The 11094-nt window shown below is 41.8% G+C and overlaps 1 long non-coding RNA gene across 1 annotated transcript; it reads left to right on the plus strand.

Moving 5' to 3' along the window:
• Positions 1 to 596: 596 nt before the first annotated feature.
• LOC111982107 (uncharacterized) lies at positions 597 to 5597 on the plus strand. Its single transcript, XR_011473751.1, has 3 exons — positions 597 to 847; positions 2279 to 2449; positions 3720 to 5597. It is a non-coding gene; the product is annotated as an uncharacterized lncRNA (long non-coding RNA).
• Positions 5598 to 11094: the final 5497 nt, after the last annotated feature.

Raw genomic sequence — 11094 nt, forward strand, 5'->3', positions numbered from 1 at the left:
GCCGGTTGTGATGCTGGATTGAACTCTGTCAGGCAAAAAATTCCTTTGTTGTAATGCTGTGTATTGTCATCCAAATTAACTATGGGGGACATAATGTGTATTTGAGCATGCTTGTTAAGAGGAACCTGCTACAGTTACAAGGGAAGAGAGAGATGCTGAAAAGGTCACACTGTGTGGTTTCTTGCTAGGGACCCTGGTGACACAGTAGGACGCATTGTCCCCAATACAAAGAGACTCATTTAGGCCCAGGGTAATCACCTAGTTTTCCGGCAGGGCTTTTGAAGAATTCCAGCACCTCATACAGTGTGAGCCTGCCTAATCTTGTTTGAAATGGGTGGGACTGGGAGGAGGCACGGAAATCGTAGGGTGGTCGTCTTATAGGCTAGATCATTTATGGTATTGCTAAAACAGTCAGGACCAAGACGAATGAAACAAGGCATGACAATTGGTCAATGAGGCTGAAATTAGGGAATGCCTTCCTAATTGGGATGTTGGGCTAGCCTCGTAATTACCAGACTGATTACCACTGCGTTATCAAAACAGAATGTAAGCTCGCAAGACTTTCGGAATGTTGTACAAGGTTAACGTTGGGCAGATCGTCGACATTCAATCTCTATTTGAATTAGATTCTCGTTGAATCTCAAATATAAATGTAGGGTTGTTAGAAGTTGTTCAGTCATCTCTGTAGTTAATGTGCTAATGGAGGGTTCATCATACTATAGTCTAACTCACATTAATCACTGTTCCCTCTGTCCTCCTGCAGGATGCCCCTCAGTACTACAGCAGCAGACAGACACTGGTGGGAAACCCCTGTCTGGAACAGACTCACGACAACACACACTCACAGGTAAGAAGGCCCGGCACTGGGTGGGTCAATACGTTTTCAGTCAATACGTTGTCAGACCCAGTGATACCTGTGTGTCAGGTGCGGAGCTAGGGGGGGGGGCTTATCATTTCCAAAGTCGCTGGTATCATAAATGCATTAATACTTGAATGGTCGTCAATCATCATTAAGTAGCTTATACCTGCACCAGGATTATTAAGCGCACAGATTGATACAAGGCAATGTGCAACGAGCAGACAAGTCAGAACCATGGAGAAAGAATTAGGCCTAGGCTACACCTTGCTCTTTAGATAAGTCAGACAGTAAACTAAATAACATCAATCATGCATGATCAGGTAGACCGCAGTCTACAACATAAGCAGCAAACACATCCACATCAATTTGATAGGCTATTGCTTTCTGCAGTCAAGCACAAGGAACTGAATCCCATGTGTCTACTAACTACTGTGCTATAGTTCAACCTAATTAGGTAATATAGAATAAACTACTTTTGCTTTCATATGCCATTTAAAAACCAGTTACAGGGAAGAACATTATAGTAAACCTACTCACCAAACAGATGTGTCGTGTCATGTGGTAAAAGGTCATTCATGCGTAATCATGCAATGTAAAATTGTAAATACATTTTGAAATGTCCAAAGATCAGGCAGAACCAAATCCGAACTAACATCTATATATATTGTCGAAAATAATAAATTATACGGTCTTTATCCCTAAATAAATTGTCTTTCAACTTAAAATTGAGCGCATGAGACCCTTCTCAAATTGTCACTCTTTTTAAAAAGTAACTATTCCAGTCATGAGAGGTGCATCTCACTTCACACTTGCAATTCTTTGCTTTTCAAAAATATTATTTTCTATTTATTTTGTTATGTATTCCGTAATATTCTACCTATAAAATAGGGTGTCTTGACTGTGATAAGGGCACAGGAATATAAAAGTGTATTTTCTACTAAATTAACAAACAAGGCTATTGCCAATGCAATTTCATATAGCCATAATCACCAGCAGCGCAGCGCCAGTCTCAGGCCAGGGGGCCCCCTCAAGGGGGTATAGCGACACACAGCTAGCGGTACATTGCTTTATAAAATAAGCAATACCAGCTCAGACCAATTCCAAGATTTAACAAAATCATAGTATACAGTATATCATATTATATATACATTTGTCATGTTTTATAGTGTTAAATAATATTTTTTGAATTTGGTTTTTGGTACAATGTTTTTCTTGTAAAAAATCTCCAGGAACAGGAGGCCCCGCTTCTGCTGTGTGTGGATAGGTCTATTGCTCTGATGCGTAAAGTCAGCAGTGATGCACTGACAAGGATTCTCCATGACCAAACTGACACCAGCAGTATCTTCCATCAAAGTGTTTGTGACATCTCTCTAACTGTTCCATTGTGTTCCCCGGCTGTCTGCGTCTTCTCTCCATCAGTCAGGGCAGCTGTTCCTTATCGGCCTGCCCTCCAGCTACCGCCTGCCCTCCCTGGAGGCGCCCCTCCCCAGGCTGCCCTCCTACGAGAGTGTCAGGAAGAAGGACCGCCAGAGACAGATACACATGATGATCGCTGACCGTTTCGGCCTCAACGGCTCAATGCTGACTGAGGTAAGATACCGGGGGGTGGACGGGTAGCATTGAGATAAGTGGCATGTATCCTCATAAGTATTGAACGCTGCCTCAGCTGCCTGAAAGTGTGGGTTATTGAACGTTACCAAAGTTAATCTTAATCCATTATTAAAGAGCCTCACATATATAATCTGTTGTTTACTCCAAAGTGCAGTGACCTATAAAAGAGAATAAATGAGAGGTTTTGTTCATTATGAATGTGCTGTCACAGGATAACTGGAGCTTGTTCTAAGATGAAACACTATTCAGAACGCCGTAAATAGGAGCCCTATCATCTCATCTTCTGCTGTAGTGATGCACAGACTGCGCATTCCCAGGTTTTACCGTGTTGATCTTTCGCCGGGGCTTTGACTTGCGTAACGCTCGAGCAAACAAGGTAATGAGAAAAGGGCAAATCAAACATAATTAAAGCTTGCATCCTCAGTGTAAACAGTGGCAGAGAATGCAGCTTTGTGCTTTCTTTCTCCTTTACTTGTCTTTTTTTGCTCCTCTTTTTCTTTAATAAATGTCCCAGCGAATAAGTGCCCTCCCATCAGTCTCCCATTCTGTCACCGGTAGCTCAAAGTGGCCCCTGTCAGACTTTAGAGGGGGTCTGATGGCCCATAATTGCCCCGTCTGTGCTGTGGCCGTAGGGGCTGGAGTGAAACTTTGTTGCGTTGTACGTGTGTGGTGTTTTTATAGGCGTGCAGAGCTGTCCTTGCCGCCCGCGGGGGTCCCAAGCAATTAAAAGATAAGGAGTTAGTCAGGGAGTGAGGAGCTGGCTGATGACGGAGATAGGCTCTGTACTGGAAGAGTGATGCTAAAGGCAGCCCGGGTGCTGCCAACCTAATCTGTCATGTAAACGCTAACATGATGCCATTAGGTTTGATGTTAGAGATCATGTATCAGCCAATACACGCTAGGAAACACCTACACCTGGGAAATGGAGTCTCTAATCTTAGATGGGATATCATTTTTGAAGCTCATGGGTTATTTTATTGTGTATGTGGAATGTATAGCGTTTAACATTTTCAGTACGTTTTATAGCCTCTCAATTATGAGTGTTAACATTTTTTAAATATTTTTTTATTTCACCTTTATTTTAGGAGGGTGACTCATTCTAAGTGGCTCACTTTGTCACAAAGTATAGCTTGATATGATGAGTCGCGACACACTCAAATCAAGCCATTCACTCACCCATTTTACTCGTACCCACTTACCCTAGGTTCTAAAGCAGTGTTAACCAAAGCTTACTCTTTCTCTCCCACAGCCCCCTCCAACGTATGAGGAGAGCATCTGCCACTCCATTGAAGTGCCCTTTGACATTCTGGGGTCTGTAATAGACACCCCTCATCCCCAGAACATTTACCCTCCGCACCCTGGCACAGACATTACCACTCAGTCAGAGGTAACCACTCAGTGCCCGTCCACTCAGGATGCCAACAGTGCCACCCTACCAGTCTGAATCCTCAGACTCGCTACTGACACACGATGACAAGGACAACTGGAGTATTGATGCTTTTTATCCACCTTGATGTGCCAAACTAGTCAGAGGATAACAGACAGTGGAAATGCACACATTCTCAATAGGTTGAATCAGATCCAGGAGCCAATGGGTTGACTGTACTGTAGGAACATCCTGCAGTGACAGTATGCAGGAAGATAGTGACCAAAGATAGTGAAATTCTACATTGCGGGTTACTCCATACTGACAAACTTGAATGTCTAAACACCTCTTGTCAGTTGTGATTTTAAACTGGAGCCTAAATAAGATTGGTGAACTSGGAAGACTTGGATTGCCATTCTTCAGTGAAAAGGGAAACCGTCCTGTAGATGACCAATACCATGACTATATGTGTCTGAGATGGCAGGTTCTAATGCCAAAGTGAACTGTAAGAGGAGACAGGCCAGGTAGAAAGACACTCCATGGCAAATGTGCTGCTGAAAAACAAAGACCATTTTGCTGTGAACAGAAAAAGCACCAAAAAGGGAAGAACGATCTTTAGATTTAAAAAAAATGTTTCTCATATTTTCTACATTTGATCATTTTATGGATTAAAGTAATCTGGATTATTGTTTTTTGGGGAACTGTGTTGTAGCAAGTCCTTTTCTGAGTAAAACCACTCTCCTCTTTTAGTGCAATGTCCGAGCCAAAAATGTATAAGCGTGAGTTGTAAAATGCTCCTATGTCCTTCCCTGCTGAGCTTGGGTTGTACAGCTGAGCCAGCTACAACTTGTGTGCTAGTCTTGGAACCTGTGAAGGGTGAGTCAACAACACCAAACCTGTGTTGGCTCTGGTAACGGGTCTTAAAGGCCCAATGCAGCCGTTTTTATATCAAATCATTTATGGGTAACAATAATGTACCTTACTGTAATGGTTTTCCATAAAAATTATCAAAATAGTTTTTTTTGTTGCTTTTAAGCGTTTTAAGCGTTAAACGTTTTAACAAGCAATAATTGTGGTCTGAGTGGGGAGGAGAAAAGGGAAAAATAGTTGTTATTGTTAGAGAGGTTTGGAACTCTTTGTTATTAATCTATTAACTAATTTACCACCTGGTGATGTCACCAGGCAAGCTGAAACTCCACCCATGCAAAACCTGCTGTTTAGAAGGTCCAATGTAGAATGTATTTTCAACCAGGAAATAATACTGACCAAATCTTGTTAGTTTCATCAGCTGTTGTACAATATGATGCAAAACACAGAAAACTGAATTTTGACTGCACGGGGCCTTTAAGATACAATTCAGCATTGGGATTCTGGGAAGCGTTAACTAAGTAGCTAGCTTTGTTTATTCAAGAGCTCTGTGAACAGTGAATGAGAATAGTTGTGTAAAAAGCTTTTTTGTTGTTGATTAATTGGGCTGCCTGTCTTAACAGTCCCTGCACAAGCTTGAGAAGAAACCAGTATCAATGACAATTTCCCTCACATCATGTCTGAAACAAAAGTATGAGGTTTCAGCAGCTGTTAGCAAGTAGAGACAAGTCTATTCAAAAGACAGCAATTGTGAAATACTTGTATGTTTATACAAGTGTAAGAGTGAGAATTGGAGTTGATAATCATTTATAGACCTGTGTCTATAAATTCCTGTCTGTCACGTAAACTAATTGAGATGGTGGTGGCTTCTAGATAAAGACATGTTTAACATAGCGCCTGTGTGCTGTCTCTGTCTGGCCTTAATGTCCACTAGTTTCCTTTTCACCTCATTTAACACATGATTTACTTAACAAAAAGGCACATCTCAATAGGTGGTCCAGGTATGACATGACATGGAACAAGCAGGGGGAGGGGCAGGTGGTGCTTTCCTCTTTTGTTCTCTATTGCTCCTCTATTGTTCCTCAAACAAGGAGGAGGCTGATGAAATCACATCTGACCATTTATTTAACCTTTATTTAACCTGGCAAGTCAGTTAAGAACATTCTTACTTACAATAACAGCCTAGGAACAGTGGGTTAACTGCCTTGTTAAGGGGCAGAACGACAGATTTTTACCTTGTCAGCTCGGGGATTCGATCTAGCAACCTTTCGGTTACTAACTACTAGGCTACCTGCCGCCCCAAACCTMRCACTCCAAAATCCTTGAAGTTAACTTAAAGTTTGCGGTTGTCTCAAAAACACAATTTTACTCAAAACTTATTTTTTAGCCCTTTTAGTGTATGTATTTATACTTGGGATATTTGAACAGGAAAAGTAAAACAAAATCACTGGAGGACGTCTAACTTTCACTTTCCGAACCCTCTAAACTGCACATTACATTGGTGGGAGCAGTGTTTTTGTGCATTTTGAATGACCCTGGAACCTAAGTATTATACAAGTGAATTGATTACCTGTAAGTTTACTTTMAACCCACCACCAAGTTACATCTGACCTGTGCACACACATTGAATATATGTATGTAAAGATAAACTGTTATTAAATCAAATTGTATTAGCCACATGCGCCGAATACAACAGGTGTAGACTTTAGTGAAATGCTTACTTACGAGCCCCTAACCAACAATGCAGTTGGATATACGGATAAGATTACAGATAAGAATAAGAAATAAAAGTAACAAGTAATTCAAGAGCAACAGTAAAATAACAATAGCGAGACTATATACAGGGGGGTTTTCTTAATATTTTCTTAATCATGTAAATTGTTACTTGCAATGGGTGAATTGTTTTTAAAAGTCATGATGACAGTCTAAGGAGGAAAATGGATGCATTTGTTTCTGTATTAATGAACATATGTTACCTCTGTGCCTTGTCAAAGTCCTTCTCCATCCATTGTCACTCAAAAGCTTGACCTCTGACATCTGGTGGCCAGCTATAGAATTGCAGTCTTGAAGATTACACCATTTTAACTGAAAACTGAACCAACCCACCCCATACTTTTGAGACAATACTCTCACATAAACATGATGTCACAGTCAGTAATATATTTAACTCATTAGATGAAGTGTCCACAAGGGTTCCATTGTCCTGCTGTTGGGTGTCTAATGAGAGAGAGCGAGAGAACAAAAAGAGGACCTCAGAGGTCATTAAGCTCCTCACAGTTGGGCAGCACAGCTGGAAACAGCCTAGGGGCAGAATGAGAAGACACTACAGGATGAACAACTTCCATCARCGTCTTCTGACTGACAGACACAAAGTGCAACTGTTTGGTAATCCCCTTGAGCTCTTGTCGTAAAAGATGAGCCCCATATAGCTAATTAGGTCTTATGGTCATTTGATCCCGTAAAATACAGACCACAAAAAGAGGTGACATGGGGTTCTCTCTTCATCATTGGCATCTCAACAGCTAATTAAGCATAGAGATTTGGCATTTAGGGGATTAGCACATGCTATATTGAAAGACAGGCTTTGTTAAATTTACAATTACTTTCTGATAACCCTTCAGATTTCAATGAAGGAAAGCAAATAGCAGTGGATTGTTTCTTCAATAAACGTCCTAATCTTCGTAGCCCTTTATACTCGTACCTGTGTATGGATTGAAAATGACAGATTTGGGCACTAATAAGTGCCTAAATTGGAATGCAGTTACTGTACAGTAACATGCTATACATGACATCAGAGCTCTGGCTCTGAACTTCACAGTGCAGTATGGGTTTTGACTGACAGCCGTTCTGAACTTGAGCACCACGCGTGACAGAAGTTTCCTCAATCACTCCCAGTAATTGGGCAACTTTTGCAAATAGTTTGTTGTCTGAGTGAGGGAAATGCTGTAAATTAAGATTAATCAATGTATTCTGAAAGATGAGATGTTGAGGAATATAATAAATACAGCTTTGATGTCATACGAGCAACACAAACATCCATGAGTCCAAATGTGAACTTCACATTTCCAAATCATAAAACTCATGTCAGTGTCAGTGTTTATGATCACTATGTRTGATGTACAGTTACCGGATGACATGGCATCATACCCTGTTTTTTTTTTAACAGAATGAGACGATTTGTTTATTGGGAAGAATATTCGCCGCAGTACACACACCTGAATGTACTCATGACTATTTTCTGTGCCCACCAAGATTACAATCTGTTTCRCTGAATTGRCTTGTGAAAGCCTAKCACTGTAAGATGTTATTTTATAACTTAGCTAGTCGTGTTGGCAATAGAACAAGCTTTCAAATGATGCCCACCTGACCCAGATTGTGATTAGTTAATGGACCGTTTTTGGATTGCGTAAACAACAACAGTAATTGTGTGATGGCAGGAATGCAGGGTTGTGTTCCAAACAAAACAACTACAAGTTTGCTTGCTCTAGTTCTTCAACAGCACAGCTAGGAGAGCTAAAAAAAATCCTTATAGTTGAAGATTCTTCTTCGACTCATAAAAGTGCATTGAAAATGCTTAGGAACTGTGCACACTTTGGAGAGGTGTGTGGCCACTAAGTCCTCTCGAACCTACTCACTCAGACCCTTGCAATTTTTGGGGGTCTTATGTTACACCTACCCCATATTCTCCAGGAGTAGTCTCATCATGTTACAGAATGTATCCAGAGTAGTTTTAGATTTTGTTATCAAGAAATGCTTCAAAAAGTACAGTAAATGTAAAATGCACAGAAAGTAAACAGTGTAATGTTTGGATTCAGTCTTGTGTCAGGTGAACTGTTGCGTCCTCACCTTTCATCTAATCATTTTCCCATCATCTCCAAGCTGTTCCCTTTCAATTGCTACCATGATTATGGATATGCGTTTTATATKATTTATATTGCGCACACACACACACACAAACACACACACACACAAAGTATTTGAACCCCTTGCCTTTTTCTACATTTTGTTACGTTACAGCCTTATTCAAAAATTGATTAAATGGTTTTCCCCCCCTCATCAATCTACACACAATACCCCATAATGACAAAACAAAAACAGGTTTTAGAAATGTTTTGAAAGTATTCAGACTCTTTACTCAGCACTTTGTTAAGACCTTTGCAGCTTAAGCCTCGTAGTCTTTTAGTTATGATCGGCCTACAAGCTTGGCACACCTGATTGGGGATTTCTCCCATCTTCTCTTCAGTCCTCCTCAAGTCGTCAGTTGGATGGGATGTGTTATGACAGCTATTTAGGTCTTCCAGATGTCTCAACACGTTCAGTCCTGCTTCTGCTGGGCCACTCCAACGGACATTGAAGACTTGTCTCCGAAGCCACTCTTTTGTCTGTCTGTGTGCTTAGGTCGTTGTTCCCGTATGAAGGTGAACCTTTTGCCACACGTTAGGTCTGAGCTCTCTGAGTGGTTCATCAAGATCTTCTCTACTTTGTCTGTCATCTTTGCCTCGATCCGTCTAGTCTCCAAGTCCCTGCACTGAAAACACCTCACAATCTAAATGATGTTCCGACCACCTATGCTTCACCGTAGGATGGGTTGCCAGTTTCCTCCAGATGTGATGCTTGACCATTTCAGGCCAAAGATTCAATCTGTCTCATCAGACAGAGAACTTTTTCTCAATGTCTGAGAGTACTTAGGTGCTGCACCTGTTTGAACTCTACCTGCATAAGGACACCACTTTCACCTACCAATCAAACAGACTCCAACCTCTCCACAATGGCCAAGACCAGAGAGCTGTGTAAGGACATCAGGGATAAAATTGTAGACCTGCCACAAGGTTCGGATCGGCTACAGACAATAGGCAAGCAGCTTGGTGAGAAGGCAACAACTTTGCGCCATTTATTAGAAAATGGAAAGAGTTCAAGATGACGGTCAATCACTCTCGTCTGGGCTCCATGCAAGATCTTCACTCTGTGGGGTCAATGGTCATGAGAAGGTGAGGAATCAGCCCGAACTACACGCAGAACCTGGTCAATGACCTGAAAGAGCTGGACCCAGTCTCAAAGAAAACCATTAGTAACCACTACGCCAGGGTGTCAAACTCATTCCACAGGGCCTAGTGTCTGCAGGTTTTTTGGTTTTTCCTTTCAATAAAGCCCTAGACAACCAGGTGGGGAGTTCCTAACTAATTAGTGATGTTAATTCATCAATCAAGTACAAGAGGAGCGAAAACCCGCAGACACTCGGCCCCCCGTGGAATGAGTTTGACACCTGTGCACTACGCCGTCATGGATTAAAATCCTGCAGCGCAAGCAAGTCCCCCTGCCTTCAAGCCAGCGCATGTCCAGCCCCGTCTGAAGTTTGCAATTGACCATCTGGATGATCCAGATGAGGAATGGAGAAGGTCATGTGGTCTGATGAGACAAAAATAGAGCTTTTGGTCTAAACTCCACTCACCTGTTTTGAGGAAGAAGAAGGATGAGTACAACCCCAAGAACACCATCCCAACCGTGAAGCATGGAGGTGGAAACATCATTCTTTGGGGAAGCTTTTCTGCAAAGGGGACAGGACGACTGCACCGTATTGAGGGGAGGATGGATGGCCATGTATCGCGAGATCTTGGCCAACAACTCCTTCCCTCAGTAAGAGCATTGAAGATGGGTCGTGGCTGGTCTTCCAGCTTGACAACGACCCGAACACACAGCCAGGGCAACTAAGGAGTGGCTCCGTAAGAGCATCTCAAGGTCCTGGAGTGGCCTACCCGTCTCCAGACCTGAACCCAATAGAAAATCTTTGGAGGGAGCTGAAATTCCGTATTGCCCAGCGACAGCCCGAAACCTGAAGGATCTGGAGAAGGTCTGTATGGAGGAGTGGCCAAAATCCCTGCTGCAGTGTGTGCAACCTGGTCAAACTACAGGGAACGTATGATCTCTGTAATTGCAAACAAATGTTTCTGTACCAAATATTAAGTTCTGCTTTTCTGATGTATCAAATACTTATGTCATGCAATAAAATGCAAATTAATACTAAAAATTCAAGTACAATTAATTCTGGTATTTGTTTTATATCCATCTCTCACAGTTGAAGTGTACCTATGATAAAAATTACAGACCTCTACATGCTTTGTAAGTAGGAAAACCTGCAAAATCGGCAGTGTATCAAATACTTGTTCTCCCCACTGTATATCAGGTGGTGTGATAGGAAAGCCAAGAAAAGTGTTAAAGACTCCAGCCACCCAAGCCATGGACTATTCTCTCTGCTTCCACATGGCAAGCAGTATTGGTGCATCAAGACAACAACAGACTCCTGAACAGCTTGTATCTCCAAGCCATAAGAATGCTAAATAGCTAACAGAATGGCTACACAGACTACATATATTTTTTTGTTGCTCTGTCTCTA

Source organism: Salvelinus sp. IW2-2015, linkage group LG20 (genome assembly GCF_002910315.2).
Source record: "Salvelinus sp. IW2-2015 linkage group LG20, ASM291031v2, whole genome shotgun sequence".
NCBI lineage: Eukaryota > Metazoa > Chordata > Actinopteri > Salmoniformes > Salmonidae > Salvelinus > Salvelinus sp. IW2-2015.